The sequence below is a fragment of the Ambystoma mexicanum genome, chromosome 1p, assembly GCF_040938575.1.
Source record: "Ambystoma mexicanum isolate Mex_15411 chromosome 1p, UKY_AmexF1_1, whole genome shotgun sequence".
Taxonomy (NCBI): Eukaryota; Metazoa; Chordata; class Amphibia; order Caudata; family Ambystomatidae; genus Ambystoma; species Ambystoma mexicanum.
Genome location: NC_090921.1, coordinates 1,209,240,481 through 1,209,262,687, shown reverse-complemented (window position 1 = coordinate 1,209,262,687; position 22,207 = coordinate 1,209,240,481). Strand labels below are relative to the sequence as shown.

The 22,207-nt window shown below is 48.8% G+C and overlaps 1 protein-coding gene across 1 annotated transcript in view; it reads left to right on the top strand.

Annotated features, from left to right (window-relative positions):
- SCN1B (sodium voltage-gated channel beta subunit 1) overlaps window positions 1–22,207 on the top strand; it is a 609,798-nt gene that overhangs the window by 269,444 nt on the left and 318,147 nt on the right. The window lies entirely within an intron of this gene.

Below are 22,207 nucleotides of genomic sequence, written 5' to 3'. Positions count from 1 at the left end.
CGGGTGGCGTACGGCCACCACGTCGGCGGGCACCACACCTGTCTGGGGCAAGGCGAACTGCGCCTTGCTGTGCCGGCACTGCCTGAGGCTGCAGGACTGCATTCCCCCTCTGATCTGCTGGCCCAGGAACAGGATCAGATGTCGCGGAGTGTGACCCTGCATCCGTAACCACCGAAGGCGTAGCTGCCAACACTGACATCCCCATGGAGGGTCCTGACCCTGGTGCAGGTGGGTGAGACAGAACAGAATCCCTCCCTGGAACACTCACCTGCGACGGCACGTAGGTCTCATCCGAATCAACACATGAGTACAGCTCGGGGAGGTGCAGCCAGAGACACCCCTTGAGAGCACGACCTGCAGCACTTGTGGGTTCTCCCCCACCACCACACCACGTCCCTCACTGGTGGTTGGTCGGCCCTCAGACCCCTCCTAGGTCTGCACCATCTCCACAACCCCAGCAGTATCAGGTGCGTCTTCCCCTGCAAAGACATGAAAACAAAGAAATGGAAACAGGCATTAGCACCATGGCACACAATGAGGGCTGAGAAGCAAGAGAACCAGTACTTGATTGACACATGTCCCACATGACTAAAACCCTCCCATGCATGCACCCTCACTGCGTATGAAGTGCAGGCAAAAGGCACACACTGATGACACCAAGATGGAAGATGAACACATTTTCTGCATGCTGCCTGGCAGTGGCATCACACATTGGCCTGTGATTGCCAGGTGAAACACACATGCCATCACACAGATGGCATGTACCATTGCAATTGAGTGAAGATGGAGAGGAGGGCAGCACCTATTCATTCAGTCCAGTTCCCCCATGTAATTGCTTTTCTAATTCTAACAGGTCAGATTTTTCACCTGGAGCTGCCAGTCTGAAATGGTCCAATTGCACAGGGACATGTGTGTACAAATGATATCCAGGTAACAAAGTCACTCCACTTTACCATACCCATGTCAGACATGTGACTAGTGGACAGCGACATGCCTAGTGAAAGTGGTGGAATGCAAACAAACTGACTGAATGAACAGTGAAAAATAACCAAATATGTTGTGGCAAGGTGACACTTCAAGGGCAACTGGCGTGCAGTTGGGCTAGATGTCTACTGTTGGCAGAAGGGATACTGCTATGGCCAAATGCAGCTGCGCAGGAAGGATTGCATGAAGCACATGGCTGACCCATACGACTCAGGCACACACACTCTCACCTGGCACACAAACAGAAGCCCTCACAAACACACCATGCACATGGATGACACACACATGCATGAGCACTCACCGGACAATGCCTCGTAATCAGCCAGATCTCCCACGCCTTGGATCTGTTCCTCCGTGACGTAGGTCCCAGCGACGGACTCATGTGGAGTGAGTTCCATGTCTACTACTGGAGACCCACCTCCAGTCACTAGAGTTGCGGCATGACTTGAGGCCAGCTTACTCTTTGCCCTGCGCTTTAGGTCATTCCAGCGCTCATAGCAATCATTGGCTGTGCGCCTCACAATTCCAAGGGCACTTACGATGTCCGCAACGGTCTGCCAGTGTGCCTGGCGTTGTGCAGGTGTGGTCTTGGATCCTGCAACAATGACCATCTCGTTGTCATGTCCGGACACATACTCGACAAGTGCATTCAGTTCGTCATCCGTGAAGCTGGGCTTCCTGGACGGGCCGGACTGTGTAGCCGTGTCTGGGGCATCAGCCTGTGCCGGACGAGCACTCTTCCTCTTCCGCTTGGAAGGTGGTGGTGATCCTGAGTGTCCTGCGCCGCTCTGGACACTAGGGGCAGGAGCCCTGGTGGACTCTGTATCAGGAGTGTGGGATTGCACACTCAGCATGGGAGTTGGTGCAGGCATTGGCTCTAGTGTGATGGTGTCAGGGGGAATGTCAGCAGCATGGACTAGGACCGACACTGTCCTGGCTGGGTGTGTGAGGGCTGGGGTGGATGGAGCCGCAGCTGCCCCTGCAGCCTCTCCGCCCTGCCTCCTTGGTGCAGCAGATGACCTTGCTGCCCCAGATCCACGTGGCATGATGGCATCAACGTGCACCAGCGCACGTGTCGTAGCCCTGCTGACCTGGAAGTCAGCCATGGAGTCAGCCAGGTCTGGTGCCACAATGGGCTGGTCCAACAAGGGCTGAGCATGGATGGTGTCAGCCACATCAGCCTCAATGGGAGGGGGGGAGGGGGGAGGATTATGGGTGCCCGTGACTGGTCCTCCACACATGGGGGGACAGGCTCACCCTGCAAGTTACGACCACGTCCCCTACCGGATCCACCACGGCCACCACTTGTGGCTCTTCCACCTTTGCCACCCTTACGGAATCCTCGCCTCCCAGCCATGGCACTGATGTTAATGTGCGTATGGGAGTGGATGTAGACTATTGTCCTGGGCAATTGGGGGTCAAAGGGGTTGGGTACCAGATGGTAATTGTACCCTAGTGCTCTAGCAAGGCTGAATGTAACCCCTGGGGAAAGATGACGGGTCACGCAACGCACAGGAGGCCCAAAAAAGGGAGATGACGTGCACGCAACCCCTCCTAGACCACGTGTGCAGAAAGAAACACCTGCACTACGCTGTGGCACCCAGAAACACAAGAATGAACGTATGCGTGTCACACGCAGCCTAGAATGAAGCACAGATGTTAGATACGTGCGTGACTCACCGTCTGCCTGGTAAACGAGCGTGTAAAAGGAGCACGTTTGGTTGGCAACACCCCCGCCAAAAGAAGATTTGTACGCTGTCTGAGGAGACAGGACAACAGTAGAAGGGAACACTGTTTGAGGGAACAGGCCCAGGTAAACCAGTAAAAGCGAAAGAAGTGAAAAATCTGTCAGAGGTAACAGGGAATACGAACTTGAAACGCCGTGAAGTAAATCGCGTGTGAAACGACAAGAAGTACAGAATTCACCCACTCGCTCTCCACGAAAAGCACGTACAAGGAAGTGGTGTTCTACGCGTACCTTTTATACAGGCCCACACGTCCAGCGTCACTTACGCGGCGTGTACGCGCTAGGGCCATTTCCACCAATTACACGCTTTGTCACTTCTGCGTGTACGGACATTTCCTCCAATTACACGCTTTGTCACTTCTGCGTGTAGGGACATTTCCTCCAATTACACGCTTTGTCACTTCTGCGTGTAGCGACATTTCCTCCTATTACACGCTTTGTCACTTCTGCGTGTAGGGCCATTTCCACCAATCACACGCGATGAGACTCTGACGTGCAGTCTTTCCACGTGTGCTCTGTCATCACGTGCTGTGTGGGAAACACGCGTGCGGGTCACGTCACAGACGCGCTTACGCGCTGAGGGCCTTTGGTCCAATAGAATCGCGTATGCGTGCTGACCCGCTTACGCGCTAAGGGCCTTTCCTCGATTTTCACGCTGACGTGCAGGATTTTCACGTGCCAAATCACTCCGTACCAAGCTGGCCACGCGTAAGCACACGGAAGACCACGCTCCTGCCCAGAAGGCCGAACTACTGCCCCCCAGAGCCCCGAGCACGCTCCCACCTACCATCTGCTGCTGCCTGACTGCCTGCTGCCCACGTGCACTGCCATTTGCTGCCTGCACATCAGCCAGGGGTGCTGTTGCTGTGACCACCCCTGCTGGTACTGAAGACTCCCGACTGGAATTCCATCGCTCCACAGCCCAGCCCCAGGACCCAGTTGCCCACCCACTCCTGCCTCTGGGGTTGTCATGTCGGGGCAAACACCATCTGTGACCACTGACAACCCCCGACCAGAGAGGCAGAGGGGCACCAGCTTCAGTGCCACCGAAGTTGGTGTCCTGGTGGAGCAAGTCCTGGGGCAGTATGATGCCCTCTTCGGAAGTTCCCGCGCCGACAAGGAAGGACGGACTCGGATCTGGACTGACATCGTGACTGCCATCAACGCGGAGGGGGTGGCAGTCCGGGACTTACAACATGTCAGGAAGCGCTGGGAGGACTTCAGGTCCAGGACCCTGAACAAGGCCCGGCGCCTCTTGAAGGCAGCGGATGCCAAGGGGCGCCGGGGCCACTTGTCGGAAGAACAGATGGGGGTCCTGGAACGCATATCCCCAGCGCTCCACGTCCAGGTCCTGGAGAAGCAGACCCGTCTGGAGTCGAGCGGTGAGTGTACATGCATCCTGATTGTGAGCAGTGCGTGTGGTGATTATTCGGTATTGTGCAGGTTGCACATCTGTTTGTATGGGGTCGAGTATGGGTGGGGGTGTACATGGCCGTGGGGCTGACACATGCGAGGGCTGTAATGTGTGAGACATGGATGGTGCTTGTGTGTGTAGGCTTGCATGGCAAATGCAGTTGTGCGTGCACACATGTTTGTATGTATGTGTATGTAAGTAGACATGTCCGTGATGTCACGCATGTATGTTGTATTGGGATGCATGTATGAGCACTGTGTACATGTGCATGTGTGTGTATTTGACAAGGGTGCAACAGTGATGCAACATGGATGCATGTGACTGCGGTATGTGTAAGCCTGATTGGCAGATGTGACATGGATGCCCGTCTGAACAGTGCGACACTTGGCCGAGGTGTACACATGCATGCAAGTGTGGTGGTGTGTGTACATGTGTGGTGCACTTCCTGTGTTGCATGTGATGTCTGGGTCACCTTTGGCTGCTCATGCTGTTGTATGTGTATGGATGGTGGTGGCAGTTGCGATATGCCTGTGGTATGGCTCATGTGTGCGAGTTGCAATGACATGTGTGTTGGGGATTGTGATGACATGTCTGAGGTTTGCCAATGCCACTCATGTGCAACTGTCATGTGTGTATGTGTCCATTGTACAGTGCCCTGATGCCTGTGTTTTGTTTCTCCCTGTGTGCAGCGTCAACTGATGAAGAGGGCGGAGAAGGTGCTGTGGAGCACAGCGGCGGGGATCCGACCGCCAGCCGGAGACGCAAGGCCCGGCTCCCCTCCCGTGTTGTCATCTCGTCGGGGAGTGAGGAGTCCGGTGCCGCGTCCCAGGCCGCAGCTGCCGGGGGGAGGTCCAAGAGGCAGAGGTTGGAGTTGGACTCCTCGGCAGCAGAAGGGGCAGCTGGGACCCCACAGGGCCCAACAGGGGAAGGTGGCACGGAGTCATCCAGGTTGGTGGGGGGTCTGGTGGAGAAGGAGGCCGTGCAAGCACCAGAGACGGGGTCTGGAGGTGGGGATCCCACTGGTGCTAGTGGTGCAGTCCAGGACCAGGGACAGGAGGCAGCACAGGCCGCCGCTGAGGTGCCTGTGTGCAATCCTGTCCCCGATCCTGTCCCTGCATCATCTTGCACCAGCAGGGATGCCTACGTCCAGACCCGTTTCCAGGCAGGGGATGAGCTGACGTCAACTGGCCTTCCTCTGCCTGCGGACGTGGCTATCCAGGTCCGGGTTGAGCCTGTCCTGGCTGGTGTGGCGTTGCGTCAACGGGCCATGCGAGGTGACCTGCAGTCTTTTCATGGAGAGACTGCACGTCATCTCGAATGGCTCGTTGACCACGTCAGCCTGCTGGGACAGGTCACCCAGGCCGGATTCCTCCGTCTGATGGGGCTTGCTCCGACCCCCTCCTCAACTGGACCCCCTACGCGCCAGTCGTCCTCTGTGCCATCTTCCCACCCATCAGTCACCTGGGTGCCCTGTGGAGCTGCCTCTGACGGTGCGGCCAGGCTGGTGGAGGAGGCATCCCTGCCACAGTCGGGAGTCGGTGGTCCAGCAGGGGTGGCCACATCAACAAGTGCACCCCAGCCGGCGGAGGATGTGCAGGCAGCAGGAGGCAGTGCACGGGCAGAGGCAGAGCAGCAGCAGCAGCAACATGGTGGGAGCCATGAAGGCTCGGGGCTTTCGACATCGGAGGGGCAGGCATCGGCCGGAGGGCAGGGGGACCCAGGACAGAGAGTGTCTTCCGTGTGGCAGCGGTTGGGCCACGCCATAGGTGCGGAGCGGCGGCGGGCGGAAGAGGCGCGGCTCACAATGGTCAGGGCGGAGAACTCCATGCGGAGGGCCCTGAGGCGGGCCGAGTGCCTCAAGGCAATCCGCAGGGGGTTGGAGGAGGACACAGCGTCGTCCCTGCGGACCCTCGGGGCCATGGAACTGGACCGCCTCCGGGACATCGAACAGGAGTTCGATGATGCCCTGGCCCGGGACACCACAGAGTGAGCCGCTGGACTTGCCCGCCGCCTTTGTATATAGTTCTTTAGTTTTAGGTTTCCTTTCTTTCGTATTATGATTTGGAGTCGACGGACACTGCTCCACTTTTTGTATATAGTTGATTTTTAGGTAGATTTTTTAGTAGGTTTCCTTTGTTCAGTTGGGCTCATGGACCCTTGTTATTTTTGTACATAGTTCTTTATTGCATGGAGATTTTTTTACATTTGACTTTGGACAAAATTTTTTTCTATTTGGATTTCAAGTTTCATTTTTTCATACGGACATGCAGCTTACTTTTTTCTCATTCACATTGTAGTTAGTTTTCTTTCTTTAGCATTCTTATTTTTTTTCAATACAATTTTGTTTGCATACTTCACTGTGTGGTATCATCTCATTGGTTTCATGCATGTCATGTTGTGTGTTTTCCCATTCATTTGCAACCATTGTGTGTGACGGACATGGCTTCATTAGCTTCATGAACATTGGGGGTGTAACATGTGATTTCCATTTCCATGTGGGTGAATGGGTTACTTGGTAGGGCTTTTTGGCTGTGGAGGCTGACCATTACGCACATGATTGGGGATTGTGAGGACCTGGTGGGGGCTGCCCATGGTGGCAGGGCAGTGGGGGGTGGTGGGAGAAATGATTGGGGGCCTGGTGGAGGATGCCCCTGGTGGCTGGGGGGTGGGGGTGGTGGGAGACATGAGTGGGGGCCTGGTGGAGGGTGCCCCTGCACTGCTGGGGGGTGGGGGTGCAGGGGGACATGGGTGGGGGCCTGGTGGAGGGTGCCCCTGGTGGCTGGGGGGTGGGGGTGGTGGGAGACATGAGTGGGGGCCTGGTGGAGGGTGCCCCTGGTGGCTGGGGGGTGGGGGTGGTGGGAGACATGTGTGGGGGCCTGGTGGAGGGTGCCCCTGCACTGCTGGGGGGTGGGGGTGGTGGGAGACATGAGTGGGGGCCTGGTGGAGGGTGACCCTGGTGGCTGGGGGGTGGGGGTGGTGCGAGACATGAGTGGGGGCCTGGTGGAGGCTGCCCCTGCACTGCTGGGGGGTGGGGGTGGTGGGAGACATGCATTGTTGATCAGTAGTGCAAGGTGACATGTGGGTTGGCTGGGGGGCATGCCCATGGTGGATGGGCTGCCTGCGGGACATGAGCAGGGGTGCAGGGTAGTCCCCCGTGGTGTGGGCTGCCTGCAGGGGCCGTGGAGGTTGTGGAGCATACACCTGGGAGGACCCACACGGCCAATTCACGTGTAGTACTCCCCAGAACCCCTGAAATACATACCCTGCAGAAATCGCGTGTGGAACTTCCCGCGCACCCCTGGAATACACATACCCTGCTGAAATCGCGTGTGGAACTTCCCGCGCACCCCTGGAATACACGTACCCTGCTTGCACGGGGCCAATCGCGTGTGGAACTTCCCGCGCACCCCTGGAATACACGTACCCTGCTTGCACGGGGCCAATCACATGAGAGACTTCACGCGAACCCCTGAAATACACGTAGCCCGCTCCCCCGGCCCGATCGCGTGAGAAAGTTCACGCGAACCCCTGTAATACACGTAGCCCGCTCCCCCAGGCCCGATCGCGTGAGAAACTTCACGCGAACCCCTGAAATACACGTAGCCCGCTCCCCCAGGCCCGATCGCGTGAGAAACTTCACGCGAACCCCTGTAATACACGTAGCCCGCTCCCCCAAGCCCGATCGCGTGAGAAACTTCACGCGAACCCCTGAAATACACGTAGCCCGCTCCCCCAGGCCCGATCGCGTGAGAAACTTCACGCGAACCCCTGAAATACACGTAGCCCGCTCCCCCAGGCCCGATCGCGTGAGAAACTTCACGCGAACCCCTGTAATACACGTAGCCCGCACCCCCAGGCCCGATCGCGTGAGAAACTTCACGCGAACCCCTGAAATACACGTAGCCCGCTCCCCCAGGCCCGATCGCGTGTGGAACTTCCCGCGCACCCCTGAAATACACATACCTTGCTCGCACTGGGCCAATCGCATGTGGAACTTCCCGCGCACCCCTGAAATACACGTTCCCCGCTTGGCGTTTGCTGTTTGCCAGCCCGGTGAACTGGTCCAGGGTTAGCGCAGCCCTTTGCGATGATTTAGCGATTTTGATGGCTTTTCCTTGCGCGAGGGCGTTCTTGGGGGCGTAACTGGCGCAGCTGCAGGGTTGCTGCGATTCTCTGCGCCACGGCTGGTTTGGGAGCCTAAAATCCATGAATACGCTGTGCGCGGAAATCGGTTTTAGCGCACGTGCCTGGCGCAGTCAATCGCACGCGGACACTCTGCGCCAGCCGCTTGCGACACTTTTCTGCGAAATTCTATGAATTACCCTGATTGACTTTTTCAAGGCAGCCCTCCACCAAGCCGCGTGGCTAAAGTACTCTTAAGCAAGACTTCGGCACAAGTATCAAAATATGCTAGCAATTAATGACAGCCTGTGTCATTTAAGTGCACCTGTTTATAAACTGGAAGAGCCAGTACCCCCATTCACACAAATTATCCTGGTCCCAAACAAATAGATCACCCTGGGTAAAATGAATACACTACTGCACCATTCTGGAAGTTGTATGATAATGGACTTCTGGAGATCATCTCGGTCAAATTGCATACTTGCCACCGTGACCCATTCCAATCTGTAGGTGCATAACAGTCCCGTTTTTCTTGCATTCTGGGACTTGTAGTTCCCGTTATAAAACTCAGACTACAAATCCCAGATAGCGAAGACAAAACCAGGACTGGATAACCACCTACAGATTGGAACGGGTCGGATTGGAAACTATGAAACTGATTAGAGAATTTTAAAGCACTAAACAAAAAATGTCCTACCTTAAATGGGAGTATGAACACTAGTCTCTAATTGTGACCTAATCTTCGGTCGAGGTGGCCAATATACTCCCCAGTACTACTCAGATGCTTACGTTGCATAAGCAAAAAGAGGCTTAATTGAGACATGGGCAATGGTGCAATTTGATTAATTGTGGCTTTAGATGTCACTGGTGGGGGCAGTAACAGGTATTATTATCAGCCTGCTTCCGATTTAGGGAATGGGCTAAAATCACCTGCGCAAAAGGGCTGTAATGGGGGCCCCGGCCCAGGCCTGACCCTGACTTCAAGTCAGGGTCAGGCCTGTGCTGGGGCCACATGCAGCTGGTGCGAGAAGGAGTTCCTCTACCTCGCTGTGCACTGCTTCATGTCTGCATGCCGGAACAGGCAAGGAAACTTTAAATAGAAAATGTGTATGTGTGAGAGTGTGTGCTTGAGTGCATGTATGTTGTGATTGTGTTTGTACGTATGTTACTTTATGGATGTATGTATGTTCATGTATGTGTGCAAGTGAATGGTGCATGTATGTATGGGTTGTGAGTGTGCCTGTCATGTGATTGAAAATGCAGTTTGTGTATGAATGTTTTGTGTGCTCGTGTGGAGAATGCAGTTTGAGTGAGTGTGAGAAGGTGCATGGGTGAGTGACAGTTGGGGTAATGAATATGAATGTGATTATGTGTGTGAATATTCTGAGTAGGTGCTACTGTGGAGAATGTAGTGTGAAAAGGTGTATGGGTGAGTGACTGGTGGGTGAATGGTATGAATGTGATAGTGTGTGCATGTTCTGGGTGGCTGCCCGTGTGGAGAGTGCAGTGTAAGTGAATGTGAGAGAAGGTTTATAGGTGAGTGATGGGTGGATGATTGGGTATGCATGTGATTATGTGTGTGTTAATGTTCTGGGTTGCTGCCCAGGAGGAGAATGCAGTGCGAATGGATGTGAGAGAAGGTTTATGGGTGAGTTACTGATGGCTGAATTTCATTGTGTTAATGTTTTGGGTGGGTGCGCGTGTGGCAAACGCAGTTTGAGTGGGTTTGAGAGAAGGTGTGTGGGGGATGGTGAATGGGTATGACTGTAATTATGTTTGTGTGTGTGTGTGTGTGTGTGTGTTTGTTTGTGAATGTTCTGTGTTCTGGGTGGGTGCCTGTGTGTAGAATGCAATGCAGGTGAATGTGAAAGGTGTATGGATGAGTGACAGGTAAATTCATGGGTTTGAATGTAAATGTGAATGCTCAGGGTGGATGGGTGCCTGTGTGGAGAATGCACTGTGAGTAAATTTGAGAGAAGGTTTATGGGAGAGTAACTGGTGAGTGCATGGGTGTGATTGTGTGAATGGTTTGGGTGGGTGCTCATGTGGAGAATACAGTTTGAGTGGATGTGGGAAAAGCTGTGAGGGTGAGTGAATAGGTGTGAATGTGATTATGGCTGTGTGAATATTCTGGGGGATGCCTGTGTGTCGAATTCAGTGTGAGCGAATGTGAAAGGTGTATGGCTGAGTGACAGGTGGGTGAATGGGTATGAATGTGATTTTGAATGTTCTCAGTGGTTGGATACCCATGTGGAGACACCAGTTTGAGTGACTATTAGAGAAGGTACATGGGTGAGTGGCAAGTCAGTGAATGGGTATGAATGTGATTGTGAAAGGTCTGGGTGGGTGGGTGCATGTGTAGAGATGTGTGTTATTATGTGGCTAAACTGGCATTTTGGTGCAGCCAGTCTAGCCATTGCTTACTGTGGTATTACTTTTTTCTGTGCATCAATGATAAAGGAAGCATGATATGTATTATTACTTGGCTAAACTGCCATTTTGGGGCAGCCTGTCTAGCTATTTCTTACTGTGTCTGGACATTTGTACTGTGCATCTGTGAAAAAGCAAGCATGATACGTTTTGTTACATGACTAGACTGGCATTTATTTACACCCAGTCTAGCTATTACTAACTGTGGCATGACATGTTTTACTAATAAAGCATGATAAGTGTATTTACGTGTCTAGACTGGCCCACATTCGAGCCCGTTTGGACACATTTTATTATTTTGGTATGGCATTTTTAATGGCAAAGCCAATAGGAGTATTTTTATATGTGGGAGTATTTGCGTATGTTGGCAGAACTAGCTTGTACATGTTTCTTATAGTATCATTACTGGCATTATGCGCAAAGCAGACATGAGTATGTTCTTATTCGGAAATATTGGTATATATTGGTGCAGCCAGCATGGAAATGTATGGGCACAGTAAGGTTGAACATTTTTTTTGTTTACTGGCATATATTGTGGGGAAAGGCATGAAAGTGTATTGAGAAATGTTCCTATGCAGTGCTGGTGTCTTCAATCTGTTGGATCTTTTCATGAGTAACTCAACAAAACTGATTGCAAACTGTTAGCTTTTTACTCAGGGTTTACACAGAAAGTGTTCTGTATAATGAACCATTTTAATGCATTGTTCAAAAAATGTTCTGGGGGGGGGGGAGATCCCCCATAAAATTCCTTTCATTGGTTCGGGCTCCTTGCTACACTGAGTCGTTATCGCATAATTGTGGCAAATATTTAAGCCTTCCAATAAAAAAAATTCATCAACAGTAACTGTTGGCTGATAAATTTGGGCACCAGGAGCAAGGCACCACCCCTTGTTTGTATGCTAGGTTAAAGAGTTATGCTTAGCTTAAAAAGCATACATCTTTCACCTAGCAGAGTGCGCACGTGCCCCTGCAGTAGAATCATCATCATGGTCATTGCACACGCTTGGTGGTCCAGACCAGCCCGGAGTGTGGTGTGTCCCGTGCTTTATTGAGGAGCTTAAGGGTAGTGAGGCTGGAGGGGGCGGGGGGCACATTTTGTGTTACACCACTGCATTATATTATGCTAAAGAACGGGAAACAAAGTAATCCAGCATACCCACTAAACACGGAAATAGGAGTCAAATCAAGTTTTCAGGAAAGGCCACTGGGGATAATACTTCACGAGCGCTGCCAGAAGAACCACCCACCAGAAATCATGATTAATCCAGCCCTTGTGATGGGAAACTGTCAGTCGCACCTCCACAGCATCTGCTGAAAGTTAGCCCGTGTTTATGAGTCAGACATGTTGGGACGTTGACTGTGAGGCAGGAGCAGACATTGCACTTTGGTTTACACCCACTCGCCCCTCACAGAGCACAATGGAACTGTCAACATTCTAGTGTCATTATGTAAATTCGATGATATACAATATCTGATGATGTCAGCTTTGATCCCACTAAGGCATGCCTTTATTTAAATACATGCAAAGACAACCTACACACTTGCTTTCTCCCGCGCATAGCTCCTTGCAAGGTCTTTTCATGACTCGCTTGCTCATTTATAGCTAAGACTGCGAGAAAATCAAATTTTCTTTTTAAATATGTAAGCAATAATCCTCGAATTACTGTCCAGGGCATAATCATAAACATATATTCTAGGAGGGAAATGCATTTATTTTTCAAGATGCTGCCTAATACTTTGATTTTGTTAACAAATAAGGGGTCACTTTTTTTTTTAAAGACACACAACATAGTATTGCAGTGGACCTATATCGTTGTGTGTTTATATGGGTACAAAAACCAAGAAAAGAGAATCCCCCAATAGGGGTCCTTTTATTAGAAGTGTTGATTGCGTGAAGGGCACAACTGTATGCAATTTTACATATTTGCAAGGCAGAGGCAAAAACTAAAGTTTAAAACCAGCCAAAATCACGTTTTCTATTAATCTTATCAGAAATTAGGTTCTGCCTGTGAATTCCACTTTGTAGCCAGGCTTTTACTAATCTATTCCATTAGCAGCTGTGAAATGGAGACGGATTCTGTAAGAAAACAAGGGTCTGAGAGCCCCTCTACTGAGAACGAACATGGGTCAAGTATCCTGTTCTATGGGATCTCTCCCACTCGGGAGGGTCTACAAACATGTTTTAGCTCACAGCACTCTTCACAGAGCAGAAATAATCATTTTACATATAAGTCTGTTCCCACCCACAAGGACAGTCCAGCACCGAAAAGTAAGAATCCATTAGTTTAGTTTCTGCATGAAAATCACATGCACACCTAAAATGTAGTACACTTACATGACAGAGGAGGAAGGCACAGGGGAGATCCTAACTAGAATGGTAAGTCAAGGTGTACAATCACCACACCTTAACTTAACACCTTCATTTACCATACCAAGGTAATAATAAACGACTGCCTACGCAACCATTTGAAACCTAAACAAGTCAACAGAGAAGGGAAAAGTTGAAGAGGTCTCACTGTAGCATGCAAGAACCAGCTAAGAATAACAGAACTACTGCCAAATATCCCAAACTCAGAACCACTCCTCCTGCCCCAGATTTAGATCCTCAGACCAACCTTAACGTTCCTACTTACCTACAGGCTACTGACTTACAAACCTACCTTAATAGACACTTTCGTGGACGCCATCACCAACATCGCCATTAAACATGATCACCTGATCATACTCAGAGATTTCAACATCTGGTTTGAAGGAGAGAGCATCAACTCACGCAAAACGTCAACTAGCAACAATTCATCTACAACAATTGGTGAAAGGAGAAACATATGCAGCAGGCCACACACAAGATGCAATCTTCTGCAACAAAAACCTGGTCACAACTGTACCTCCAATGCATATCCTCTGGAGGGACAACCTCCATCTACCCTTAGAGATCCAACCGCCAACACAGATACAGGAAAACCTCCTAAAGAATCCTCCAATTCTGAAAAGAAACTGTAAATCGATTAATAGTGCGGACTTAAACATGAGAATAGAATCCACAAAACCATCAATCACTGTTCTGGACTCAACCAACAGAGAAGAAAGAATAGGCGCTATCGAAAAAATGGATCACAAAAACACTAGACAAGATTGTGCCAGTCAAAACATTCTCAGCCTCACTAAAGAAATCAATGGCAAGATGGGGTCATACCCCACCTCATAGCACTGAAAAAAACGAACAGAAAACTGGAACAAGAAAGGAGGAAAAGCTACAACCAAGGCAAAAAACACATACCAAAGACAAATCAAACTACACAAAGCCAAAATACTGAAAGAAAAAAAGACATTCTATAATGAACGGATCACAAACTCAAGAAACATGGGAGTGGAAATGTACATATTTTCTCAAAAGGAAAGGAAGTCTTTCTTGCTGACTTGATACCAAATATATATATTTTCAATTTTAAAGGCACACAATTCATTGTTGTATATCAGCTTCAGCACCTTTCAGCATCTCACCAAACCGAATTACATTTCTCACACGTCTCGCGTGGTTTGGCCTTGCAGAAAACTCAAGAGAAGAGTTTGTTTTCTGTATTAAAATGCTGCAGAAAACTATGAGTATAGAATTGAAACAGGGCCACGTGGAGAGTATAATAAATTGTGATCTGGCTAGATTCTGCCCTGTGCTAAAGTTGATCGATGAGGGCTTTTCATGCCAATTACTTTAGCAAAAATGAAATCATGAATTTCAGCATGGTGGAAGGCGCTTTGGGAACTGCGCGTGGGTGTGCGAGTTCCCAGTAGAGTGGATTCGTGTGGTTAAAAAATGCCCGCCGGAGGAAGGTTGTGGCGGTGAACATTGGTATATGCGCGTTTATGAATTAGATTGGAAGAGACATTGGAGGTGGGGTGGCAGTGAAAAGAAACAGGGGCCTGACAAAGAGAGCTTAGTTAAGTAGCACCCTTGGGTGGAAAGCTGCAGTGGGTGGGAGGGCGGGAGACATGTGGTGGAACTAGCAAGTGCACACCATGGCATTTCCCCAAGCCATACAGGGATTCTGGGAAGGCAAGTACACCAGAGGCCAAGAGTGGCCACTCTCCCAGGGGGATCAGGGGACAGTCTGTGATACTCTCTGAGCCAAGTCAGTCACGTCCAGGCTCCAGATTGTGGGACCGGATCTTGGGGTGCAGGACTGCAGCGTAGAGGCACCATTGGACAGAGGGCTGTGCTTAAGGGGTGTGGTCACGTCACAGTCCTGTAGATAAGAAATCAAATACAGTACAGACAGAGTGAAACAAATCTTGAAAAGCCATATTTGCTTTGTTTTAAAAAAATCAATTGCACAGCTCACAAGAATCACTGAACACTGTTCTGAAAGGAGGTCCAAGCACCAAAGAGTTTATATTATTGTACCATATGTAGTTCTTCAAAGGTTTGCAGGAATTGGGGTCCGCAGGTATCTGACCTTTGTGATGCATTGATGACCATCCATTTTCGGGCTAAATCCAGCAGTTCTCAGGTTGTTTTTCAAGCAATAGCGGATTGCATAAAAACTGATGTGTTGTTGAGACCATTGATATGTAAACAAATTTATATATATAAATACTAGACGATACGTGCATTCATCACCCTACTGCAAACAGAAGATACCTGCACTCTCTGAGAACTTGAGGTGCATTTGTGAACAGATGTATCAAGTGTTCTACTTTGCTTCCTGTTCTCCCTGAAACCTGGACCGGATGGAGGAACTAATATTCACTCTACTCTTGGAGACGTGCTAGTGAGGGAGCTTTATGGGAGTGCTGTCTAAATGGACACAGTGAAGCACAGCTCACATTGTTGCTTCTCCTGGGGGTGGGGGGGATGTGGGGTTGGGAATAGAAGATGCAAAGAGAATCTGGTCCAGGGTGTGTGGGAAAAGGGAAGTTCTTCTGAAAGTGGTCAGCCCAGGAGATGGATCAGACATCAGAAAAGCACAAAGAAACCAAAAACCTTAAATGATCTGTGATGTGTAGGTAGTCATTGTGTAAAAAGTGCCCACTGAGAGAACTGAAACACTATATTTGTTAATGTACTATCAAAGTAGTGATGTATGAATAAATGACAGCAGTCGTTTGCATCAACCTTGCAGTGTGTCTTCTGCACACATATTTGGGGAAGTGCAAGACTGTGTTGCAGTGAAACAAAGTGTGTAGGTAGGTTTATGTGTGAGTCTGTGTATGGGCATGATATGATTTGGAATTTATAATGCGCCTTTACGTAAGTGCTTCTAGGCGCCACAAAAAGAGGACGGGAGACAGAGGGATGACAAGACAAACGATCTTACTAGGCCATGTGACATTCAGATTGTGCAAGTGTAACGAGAAGTGCAGGGAAGCGGTACGGGGGAAGTGCAGTCAGGGCAGAAGGGCTCTGAGTAAATGCGAGGACGGCAGAGGACTACACGGTTCCAGTCCCAGACCCGAGTGCTGGGTAGCCCAGAAGGCAGTGCAGGGTAACTGGTCAAGGGGTAGAGAGGCAGGGGCGTGGTACCCTGTGTGAATCTGAGGGCAACCACGCCACCAGTCAGGACAGCAGACGGTAGATTAGCAGGGGAGAGACAAGGGAGAAGAGAAGAGGACTGTCTTGAGTAGCTTCCGGAACTTCAGGTAATATGGTTCACGTCTGAGAGGCGCAAGGAGGCCATTCCATCGGGAGGCACCTGCAGAGGAGAGAGATCTACCTCCCCCCACTATGTTAGGGAGAATTCTCTCTTTAGGTTAGGCTGAATTTTCTAATCTAGTGAGTCCCCCAGCAGCTTTGCTGATTTCTGGAGTTTGTTTTTTTCTCCTGCCAAGAGTGAGACTCTTTTTCTCCCACTCTTGGACATGATTTATGGTGTTCCTTTGACTGTTAATGTGTTTTATGGGTTATGGGGTCCTTTACTCCATAGTCTCATGTGTTTTTACTATGTGTGTTACACAGCACCCTCTGTGCAGTAACATAGGGGTGTTATAGTGACACCCCACCATAGACTCCATACCCTGGTACTGACTACTGTCTCCCAGGGCATGTAAAGTCACCATTGGCTTTACTAGTCCCAAATTATGAACAGAAACCAGCACAAACCATCATATTGTGGACGTACTGGTCTGGGCAATTCGATTGCCCCGGGGTCTGTTAGTCGAAGGGCACGTCTCCGTCCCCCCTGATCGAGTTTTGGCTGGTGGCAGTGGATACTACTTTTTATATTCGACCGCGAATATATCCCTATGGGATTTTCCCATTGTTCGAGGCTACCAACTTTAATTATTTAATTCTCATAGCCTCGAACATCCTGCCGGTTTATTTATTTAATATTAATTCACCGGTTGGTATTTTTTGCCAGGACTCGATTCTAGAATGGCGTTTGTGTTCTCTTCTGTGACTCCAACCCAAGTCGATCCCTTTGTTCCACTTTTTGGCAGGCTTCTCCACAGAAGCCTCCAAAAGTGGTGCCACTCTGTCTGGGTACCACAGGGGGTGTGGGAGGGGGTTTAGGCACCCTGGACTGAGTTACCTTGGTAACTCAAGTCGCACTCTTGGTTGATTGGCCCAAGTGGTGAGCCGGCCGGCTCACCACTTAACATGTTTGATTGACAGCTAGGCTGAGTGAATGGGGGTGTGCTGCATAAAAGCAGGGCTTTGGGGACTGGAACTTCAGAAGTCGTCACAGGACCTGAGAATCCGACGAGGGAGAAGCTGAGCTGACCTACCACAACGACACCACCGGTGGAGCCCTGCAGAACCGACTCACCACTTCCCGACGACAGAGAAGATCTCCCGGCTGGAGAGGCTTCTTCCCCTGACTGGTGGGCACAACCAGTTTACCTTCTTATCTTCGCATCCCAGGACGTCTTGTGGTCGAATTTCCCGTGCCAAGCACCCCGGCAACCGGATAGCCACTTACCACTGGACCGCGAATAAAAGGACCGCTCCTTTTACCTGAGAACTCCGCGGCTGGTTTCTTCCCTGGCAGTGCAACAGACTCCTGTCTTCCTCCCCGACGAGATCCTCTCTTCCCCCGGACAAAGCACCGACTAGCATCCGCTGCCAGGAACAACTGCCCCCGCTGGAGTATTCTCACCACTTTAAGGTACCGTGTCCGCCAGGCCTCCCTTTCTAAAAATTGCTACAAGGTAATACTAATCCCTTAACCTTCTGGACTGGGCTGGCCGCCTTGACCTTCTAATTGGTCCCTTTCTTTTGGTCCAACTCTTTTTAAACCTTTGCAAGACTCTTGTGCACTTCAACCGTGTGACCTTGGACACATTTCGTTCTGATCCTTTTAAAGTGGATCCGGCTTTCTGAACTCTAACTTCACGGTTTTACTTGCCTTCCTCTCTTGTTTTGTTCTTATGAAAGTGTTGGGATCTGTTTCAAATTATACTCTGCTTTTCTCTCCCTTTTAAAACAAATTATTAGAGTGCCATCTCCGTTAAGCGCTCACCACTGTCTGAAAATAAGTGGGGCTTTACTTAAGACTTGTCTAATAATCTTCTAAGGGAGTGTATATCATTTAGTGACCGTGTTTTTGAACTGCTTACTATTAGTGCCTATGTGTTTTTCTAGATGTGGTTTTTAAATAAATAATTATATCTCTTTTACACCAAGCTCTGGTCAGTGTTTACTTGTTCTACTGTGTTCTTCTGACCTATTGTGAATACTCTGTATACTGCCTTACTCTTCTTGAGGGAAGTCTGACTGCCCAGCCACAGCTACCAAGTGAACCTGTGTGGTACAGACTGCTACCAAGTGGGTTTACTGCCAAACACATGTAGTCTTAAATCTTTTGCAGTGGTCCCAGAGGGAACTGCACAGGTTTCTGCCTAACACACTCTCAGCTTGGAGAAGTGTCTAACCCATAGAGAGTTTGAGGTAGCTGAGCGGAGAGCTCTAGAAGAGAGGTATTTCAGAACAGTGTTGGATATAGAGATGATCATGGCCCCAGAAAGCCTTGTGGAAGATGCAGAGAGTCTTGAACTTGATCCTTGCGGCCACATGGAGCCAGTGGAGGGATTTCAGAGCTGGAGAGATGCGGTCCCTGGAAATGAGGCCAAGGATAAGTCTTGCAGTCCTGTTCTGGATTAGTTCAAGAGGGCAAAGAGTAGAGTTAGGAAGATTGAGAAAGAGGCTGTTGCAGTAGTCCATCCTGGTGAGAACCAGAGCTCTTGACATCTGGGTATTGCGTTTGTTTGTGTATGTGTGTGTTCTATGTGATCTTCCCTTGGCAACACACCTATATCGTTTCTTTGTTTAAGCAAAGTTATTGATACAGCACCAGAGACGTCTTTATGGGAGGACAAAAGGGGCACTTGCCTCGAGCCCCCAACCTGGAGGGGGCCCCAACAAGGAGGATTATTAAAATAAAAAGTCAGTTTCCCTAAGTCAACAAAATGAAGTATCTCACATCATGATTTTCTATGGTTTGATGCTAAGGCTAAACCTATTTTCTGTTTGTTGTTGACAAGTACATTTTGTTCTGATCTTTTCATCCTGTAATGCTATGTTCAATGTGGTATACATAGTTTACGTGGCACAACACCTGTAGGATTCTCACCTTTCGGTGGGGATAATACTGATCATGTGCAATAGCCAAAGTTGAAATATATATTGATAAATTTGAGTGCCCGAAGGTTCAGAGGATAGCTCAGTGTGTTAAGCATTCATTGCAGGGATATGAATTCATATACAAGATTACAATACCAAATTCCAGGAAGGCCGCTTCAGCGTTTCGAATGTATGAAGTTGTTAAACCTGCATTTATATGTACTTTGTTTTATAGCACTCAAGGTGTTATCATCACCAATGTACCCGCAACAGATAGCGGTTGCTATAGAAACTAACATAGCGTCAGTATGGTGAAGGTCTAGAAATTGGTTTGTTTAGATGCAGAGTTGTAAAACCTAGGCAAGCACCTCCAATGATGACAATAAAGTGTTAGAGGTGTTTATGTATCTAAATTCCAGACTGTGGAACCAAAGTGTTCATGCTTGCATGCTGGCTTTGCCAGCAGATGATCCAGTGATCCTAGACAAATCTTATATCACAGACAGTACTGCACTGCCTTCAATTTTATATTGATATTTTATTTCTATCGCGCTCGTACGCAAGTGTTTCAGAGCGTGACCAGGCAAAGGAGGGGAACAGGGGAGAACAAAACAACAATCTTACTAGGCCCAGTGACATTGAGAACGTGCAAGTGCATGGGAAAAGGTTTGCTTCTCACATACTGGTGGCATTGTTTGGCCAATTACCTGATTTCCTATCATGCAGGCCATTTCAGAGGAAGGAGTTCTAGACAGAAGAGAGCAGACCAGGAATTGCAGGCTTCTTACAAGCATATTTTAAGGTCTGCTTACGTGACAACCAAATGGTTTGCTTTTTTGTACAATTCAAAGGTTTTTCTGCACGTTTTTAAATACCATTGGCCAAGCATGGGTTTGGGGTGTATTTAAAGCTTTAAAATACAAAAGAGAAATCTATCTGAAATCTTTTAAGATCACACTCATTAGTATGCTGGTATTCATACACTTTCCTTGATGATAATATGTTTCTATAACGTTTTGTTTTTTACAATGTTTCTATTGGGTTGTGTGATTTTCATATTTTCCAAGCCAGTTCTGTAAAATGGGATTGTTTTAGTTCAGGGTAAAAACTAGAAAAGAAATTAGTAAAGAGCCGAAATTGCAGGGTGGGTACGAATTCCAGCTTCACCTCTTAATCAAGGTGTGATCCTGGGTATCTCATTTAACCTTGTATTTCCTCACCTGTCAAAATTGCAAGTCCCTAAACCTTTAAAAATTGTCAACCTTTTAGAGTGATTTCGTTCTCAGGGTATGAAAAGACTCGGTCATGGTTTCACTGGCTGCATATAGTGTTGTTTCCTCTATAATGATAGTGAGCATTGATATATTACACACCACAGCCACCTGTTTCTTTGCTTTTGAATGGCAGCACTGTTGAAAATCATGTCCCACTTCTAATCTCAATCTGTCTGGATACGGACACCTTCCTGGTATCTTCAAATCACCATCCTCTCTCTATGCTATGGTATGTGTAGTTTTATCCTTGCTTCCCATTGGTCGGCTGTAAACATGCTTGAGCACTTTTGCTGTTTCTGAGGCAGCTAATCTGTGTCACTTGACTATTCTGGATTATGTGTACCTTTGTCAGAAAATATGTCTTCTGCAGTTATACTATGTCCAGTATACCTTCCACATGGCTGCTATTGATGACATGTTTTCTGTACCTGTGCTAGAACACAAGTACCCTCATCGTGGACTGCTAATGTACCCTTGAAATGCTACTAGTTTATCACTCTGATTACAACATGAATGAAGAGTGTAAGGTATCTGAAAGGAGGTTTACCATGCTTATTTTGATCTCTGCGAGGAAGCATATCAAGCTATTGGTTGTTATCGTGACATGGGGTGCGGTGCACTAGATATTCTATAACCCTTAATTCCTTTGGTCTGTTGGAGGGGGGCCCCAGAGGTGTCCATGCCCCAGGCCCCCAAAGTGCTTAAGATGGCCCTGTACAGCACGGACCACACGCCAGGACCCTAACCTAAGAAAGTGTGTGTGTGAGTATGTGTGAGTGCATGCAGACACATTACACTGCTGCTGCAACATTACTGGCGTTAAAGGCATTGGGCTGAAAGAGGGGTGACTGCGCAATGACTGGTCAGATTCTCAAAATATCTTTTTTTTTGCAAGCGAAGAGATGCAACAAAAAAAGATGTGCCCTTTGATGTATGCGCACATTCACATGGTGTTTTCCATCCCTTTCGGAAACAAGAGGGCCTTTATGCACCTTTCAATGCGCATCCCAGATCCAAAAATAGGATGCACCATTAATAGTTCAGAAAAGATACACTTTCCGCTGCACCTGTTTGGAACAGGCGGATACGAAAGGCCTGACCGTGTCATGTATTTCTTTTTCCGTGTGGCAGCAGCAGATTAAACTGTTGTCACACTTCCTTTTCCATCCACCAAACAGCAGCAGAACTTCTTTTCATGTAGCCTGACACTGTGATATGTACTCCTGGTTGCTGGGAGCTTGTCGTACATTGGTGTCCGGAGTGCACTCTCAACACTAAGGTATGAAAGTGGGCTGGCTAGCACATTTTTTCGATCTGTCGCACAAACCCCATTAAAAGGACAGGTCACCTTTGAGCGTAAGGTGATTTGCGCATTTCTCAAACAAGCGCAAATGATAAAGTAGCACTCTCAGCGCTTTTTCTTATTTATGCTTGATTTTGAGAATTTGGGCCATCACTGCTAAGTTCGCCTAGTTGGGTCTCCCAAAAGCCAAACGACTCAGAGAGACTTCTGTGAGAACACCCTCCCAGCAAACCATCATCAATCCCCTTGCCAATAATGTCCATGACTATAATGCAGTTAGGCAGTTTGGCATGGTTCACTGATGTATTTTCCATGTTTATGATCTGGTAGGCTCTTGCCTGTTTTTGCACTGCAGTCTTACAGCCTTTTCACTTTTTGT